Source organism: Macrotis lagotis, chromosome X (assembly GCF_037893015.1).
Source record: "Macrotis lagotis isolate mMagLag1 chromosome X, bilby.v1.9.chrom.fasta, whole genome shotgun sequence".
NCBI classification, from domain to species: domain Eukaryota; kingdom Metazoa; phylum Chordata; class Mammalia; order Peramelemorphia; family Peramelidae; genus Macrotis; species Macrotis lagotis.
This window is the reverse complement of record NC_133666.1, coordinates 62,528,219-62,534,461: the sequence shown is the minus strand read 5'-3', so window position 1 is coordinate 62,534,461 and position 6,243 is coordinate 62,528,219. Positions and strand designations below refer to the sequence as shown.

Sequence of the window (6,243 nt, the reverse complement as noted above, 5' to 3'; positions counted from 1 at the left end):
CATTTATCATTTTCCTTTTCTGTCAAATTAGTCAATCTTATGAATGTAAAATGATACCCCAGAGTTGTTTTAAAGTGAGATTGCATAATTATTAGTTATTTAGAGCATTTTCATAATACCATTTAATTTCCTCCTCTGAAAACTGCCCATTCATATCCCTTGACTATTTGTCATTTGGAGAATGACTATTAAAAGCAAACAACAAAAAACAAAAATATGACTAGATTACCACTGTGGCAATGCCTTAACCACTTGTGTGTTGTAATGGCCATTAGGTTCTTTTCTGGCATTATCAATGGAGGTGTTAACTTTGCTTTTATACAGTGGTAACCAAATGATTAAAGGACAACTATTTCCTATGCAGTTAAAATTATTATAAAAATTGAGAAATATAACACTATCAAACTTATTTAATCAGATAAGCATCATTCTTATGCTTAACTAATAAATAAGAAAAGAAATTTAGACAAATACAAGAGGTTTGTGGAATCAAGAGAGAGAGAGAGAGACAGACAGACAGACAGATAGACAGAGACAGATACAGAGAGAGATACAGAGACACAGACAGAGACATAGAGAGTTTGCTATTTCCTGAGCTCTTAGGATATAAAGATACAAATATAAACCAGCAAGCTAGTCCGTGCCATCAGGGAGTTTACCTCTAATAAAAGGAGAAAGCACATAAAGGGGAGCTAGAAAGTTTAGAGGATATGTGCATGGAAGCCTAAGATCTACCATGATAAGGCAAAAACTGAACCATCACAGATGACTGACCAAGAAGTGTAGTTCATTTTACTGGTTAAGAGGAAGTGGACATGATAATTGATGTAGAGATGGCATGGAGTGGAGGTCACACAGTGGCTAACCCTTGACAATGATTATCAACACAAAATTTTGATATATCCAAAAATTATTGTCCATGACCAACCAAGGGTTTAAAGCTATTTAAATATTAGAAATACTATAAACATAATTAATCTCATTAAAATGGATCACCCCCCAAATATAATTTTTAAGATATATAATGCAGAAAAGGCTTTTGGCAAAGTTGAAAACCCATTTGTACCAAGGAAGCATAAGGCATAAAAAAACATTTTAATAACATAAATTGTAAATGTCGAAAGCAAAAAAACCCCATTATTTTCAGTGGAGAAATACTAGAAGTTTCTGAGCAAAAAAGACATGTAAAACAAGGATGTCTCCTTTTTCATTGTTATTTGACACACTTCCAGAAATTCTAGTGATAGCATTGGGATGAGAGCAATTAAAGGCTTAAAGCTAAACAAAGAGGGGACAACATAATCCTTATTTGGTGGTTGGTCCCATAGTTTATAACATAGAAAGCCCCAGAAAATCAATAAAGAAACCAAAGATGATTAGTAGCATCAGAGAAATAGCAGAACACAAAATAAACTTCTAAAAATCAATTGCATTTCTAGTAGTAATGACATAATCCAGAAGGCTACAAGTGAAAAGAAAATCATGTTAAATAATAATAAGATACATAAAACCTCTGGAAGTAGACCTACGAAAACATATTTAAAATATTTATAAATATAAAGACAAAATATGATTTAAAGAAATTAAAAATGACAAATAAATGAAAAGATTATTTCTTGTTCTTGTTCATACCTTGCTAGTATAATAGAAATGACTATAATATCTAATTTAATTCATGTATTTAGTGACACTAAAGTGACATGAGGAAAGTATTTTAAAGAACTATCCAAAATAGTAACAAAATTCATTTGAAAGCATATCATATCTAAATTATCAGGGTTGGGGGGAGGAGGGATAATGAAAAAAGGTAAGGACAAAAGGGGGGAAATAGTCCTTTCAGAACTTGAATTATAAAGCAAGGGTCATTAAAAGTACTTAATACTGGTTTAAAAATATGAAGATAAGTTAGTAGAACAGATTATTAATGAAGAATCAGGAAAAATTGAATTAAATGATCCATTTTGAAAAACCTTGAGACATGAATGATTTCAGGAAGAATTTTCTGTGCTTAGATTAGAGTACCTGGTAAAATTGAAAAGTAGTAGAACAAAATTAAGCTGAGGTCAGCAACTTATGCCACAGTAACCTCATGATGGAATTATCACTTGAATATAAAAGGTCACACCATTTTAAAACAATAAAAACAAAAGAGAACCATATCAGGTATGGTTAGGAAGTGTGATAAATGAAAAGTTTGAGAAACTTCATTTCTGAATAATGTATAACTTTATTAATTATGACTAGCTAATAATGAATAAAAGGATGATCATTTGGCTATCTGTCATCAACCAAAGACAAACCATGAAGGCGTCTCATGATTTACATACCCTTGGATAAGTGGGTTCTTAATAAGTGTTCTTAAAAGGTGACCATCAGGTCTGAGTGGTTACCACATAATGAGAGAATGGATATTATAAAGAGAAGTGGACCTATTCTAATGAGGGACTGGGGAATGCGATTTTGATTATGTCAATCTCACTCCCAGACCACCATCCTCAGCTTAGGGCAGTATTATTTGCTCTTCCTTCTTAAAGAAGACTATGACAACAGGGAGGTGATGTCATGACATGCACACGAATTGGATTTAAGTGAGGGGGTGCTATGCAAAGTCACCAGCCTTTCTTTCTCCTCTGGAGCCATCTGGGTCCAATGGCCAGATATGGATCAGGAAGACTGGAGATGACCCTGGATTCGAGGCAATTGGGGTGAAGTGACTTACACAGGGTCACACAGCTAGTAAGTGTCAAGTGTCTGAGGCTGGATTGAAACTTTTATCTTCCTGACTCCTGGTCAGGCTGGTAAAGGCTGATAAACATCTACCTCCTTACCCAACCCTGAGTAGAACACAATATGCAAGAAATCACCTTAATTAGATTATCTTTATAAGGTTTTTCCAATTGAGTGGAGTAACAACTCCACCTAGACCTTAGGTGGGGTAAATTCTGGGACAAGTTCAGTATTATTTTTCAAAGAACTGTCTGTCTTTGAAACCCACAGGTGTTTATTTCTGAATGAAGAAATAGGAAAAAAAAATCTTGACTATTAATATATGAGAAAAATAATAATTTCTCTCAGGAGCTATTTCTTTACTAAACAGGGAATAGAGCCAACCATAAAAAACAAAACAGAATATTTTGATTATATGAACTTTAAAAGCACTTTTTTGTAAGATAGAATTTTTCACCACCATTCTGATTCCTTCAATCGTAGAAGGCTCAAATCCTGGGATTGAAACTAGTAATCAAAAGAGCAAACTAGATACACACAAGTCCTTAATAAGAAAGAAATAAAGTACTTTGATCATTGAATAACGGCAAATAGTACCACACAGAAAATGTTTTTTAATTGGCTGGAAGAATCAGACACATTCTTGGCACTCTGTATATTGCAGCAAAGTGGCTCAGAATCAGTCATTCAAACAATAAGCCAGTTGAGTTGCAAAGAAGTTACATTCACATCCTTGAAAGGAAATTCACTTGAAAGGGTGAAGGAATTTCTCTTTCTTCTTCCCATAAGTGACCAAATCAGTTCAGGAAATCTATCAGCCTCATAATATATTCCATTACTGATCCCTAATGTTATGATCCTGTTTGAGAACAAAGGACAAAGAATAACAATAGCAACAACACTTCAGAGGACCTTCATAAACACCATTCAAAGGAATAAAATGATTCCCAGTATATCGAAATTTTCGGTCACTCTTGTCACGTTTGTTCAATTCATGAGTTCCTTGTTACCTTTTCCTTGTGGCTTTAAACCCACTTTTCTCAGGGACCTTTAAGTGTCCTAGGGGATAGTGAGTCCCCATTTGGGGTTATGGCTTTTATAACATTAGCTTGTGTTACTTGCTTAGGAAATATTCTTTTTGAAAAGCTAATCAAGACTATTAACTAATAATTAGTGGAGTCTTCTGAGTACCTGTACTGGAAAATCCTGCCTCTCAGGGTTACTCTTAAAAACCTTTATAGCCATTATTATCTTCATCAAATAGAACTTAACCACTTTATGGCAGGTTCTATAATCTCAGTTATCCAAATATTCCCAAACCATAATCTGACCTTCATTAATAAAGAGCCTTTAGATATCTGTTCAATTATTCCTTGAAATTATCGCTTAATGATGCTGTCATGGAAGAATGTGGCAAGTGAAACTTTGGTGCTCAAGCCAGTGCTGGTTGCATCACTAACAGTCTTACAGTTTGCAATGTTCTCACCCAAAGATGGCTTTATGAAGGAAGTTATCAATATCATACTTGCCTCAGGTGGCTAAGCTGAACAGGACATTTCTGAATAATATTCACAAACTTGGCTTCATCGCATCCATGACAATGGGCAAACAAATCATGAAGAGTAGGTAGTAGCCAGCACTTGAACCTTTATCATCAAAACTGTCAAAGAGGGAATAGCATACATCATAGGGCAGCTAGGTGGTGCAGTGGATAGAGCACTGGTTTTGGAATCAAAGGACAGGAGTTCAAATCCAATCTCAGACACTTGTCCCTTACTAGCTGTGTAACCTTGGGCAAGTCACTTAACCTTGATAACTTCACACCCAGAGTCATCTCCAGTCATCCTGATTTCTATCTGGTCACTGGACCCAGATGGCTCTGGAGGAGAAAGTGAGGCTAGTGACTTAGCCCAGTCCCACACCCCACTCAAATACAGTCCATGTGCTTGTCATCACCTCACCCTGATGTCATGAGTGAAGGATAAAGCATAAGCATACACAATTCGGCTGGATATCAAAATGTCTCTTACCGTATAGGGAAGTAGGAAGGAAGGAGATAAGAGAAGGGAGGGCAGGCTAGGGGAGAGGAGAGGAGGACAAATGGGGATGGGGGGGATTAGGATGGAGAGAAATAGTAATCATAACTGTGTTTGTAAATGGTACGAAATCATCCAAAAAACAAAAGTGGATAGCAGAGTAGATTACATGATTTCAACGTAAAGTTTTTTTTTTAATTGGAATCTGATTTTATTAAAAATTCTCAGTACATATTTATTCCTATTACATGTAATATTTGTTGATGATTTTAGATAGATATTTATTATTTTAAGGAAAACTCCATTTATTCATAAGCTTTCTAGTTTTTTTAAAGAAAGATTTTATTTATTTTGAGTTTTACAATTTTTTTCCCTTTCTGGCTTCTCTCGCCCTCACCCCTCACAAAAGGCAGTCTGTTATTCTTTACATTATTCCCATGGTATACAATGATCAAAGTTGAATGTGATGAGAGAGAAATCATGTCCTTAAGCAAGAAAAATAAAGTATAAGTGATAGCAAAATTACATAATAAGATAACATTTGTTTAAATTAAAAGAAATAGTCTTTGGTCTTTCTTCAAACTCCACAATTTTTTTCTCTGAATACAGATGGTATTCTCCATTGCAGATACCCCAAAATTGTCCCTGATTGTTACACTGATGGAATGAGCAAGTCACCCCCATGTTGCTGTTATGATGTATATTGTTTTTCTGGTTCTGCTCATCTGGCTCAGCATCAGTTCATGCAAATCCTTCCAGGCTTTGCAGAATTCCCATCTCTCCTGGTTTCTAATAGAACAATAGTGTTCCATAGTATACATATACCACAGTGTGCTAAGCCATTCCCCAATTGAAGGACAGTCACTTAATTTCCAATTCTTGGTCACCACAAACAGGGCTGCTATGAATATTTTTGTACAAGTGATGTTTTTAGCCTTTTTCATAATCTCTTCGGGGTATAGACTCAGTAGTGGTATTGCTGGATCAAAGGGTATGCACATTTTTGTTGACCTTTGGGCATAATTCCAAATTGCTCTCCAGAAAGTCAACATAACGTTTGATAACTTAAGAAAATTATGGGAGCATGGAATATATTAACCGTCAGAACTGTGCAGATATAAGGAGCATTGTAACATGTAAAATGGATCGTTTTGATTATCTTAAATTTTAAAAAAGGTTTTACAGAAACAAAACCAAGTCAGTCAATGTTAGCTTGAAAGTAGAAAATCGGGGGAAATTTTTCTTTAGCAAGTTTTTCTGGTAAGGACGTCATTTCTCAAATTAGTAGAAAACTGTATCAAACCTATAAGAATTTTAGTCATTCCCAAGACCCAAGCATATAAACAAGCAGTTTTCAGAAGAAGTCGTATGACAGATGTTCTAAATTACTATTAATTAGAGAGATGCAAATTAAAACAGTTCTGAGGTACCACCTCACACCTATCAGAATGGCTAAGATGAAGCAAAGCAAAATGACAAA

At 35.0% G+C, this 6,243-nt stretch overlaps 1 pseudogene; it reads right to left on the bottom strand.

Annotated features, from left to right (window-relative positions):
• Window positions 1-208: 208 nt before the first annotated feature.
• On the bottom strand, window positions 209-327 carry LOC141503866 (U6atac minor spliceosomal RNA; annotated as a pseudogene).
• Between the last annotated feature and the right edge of the window lie 5,916 nt (window positions 328-6,243).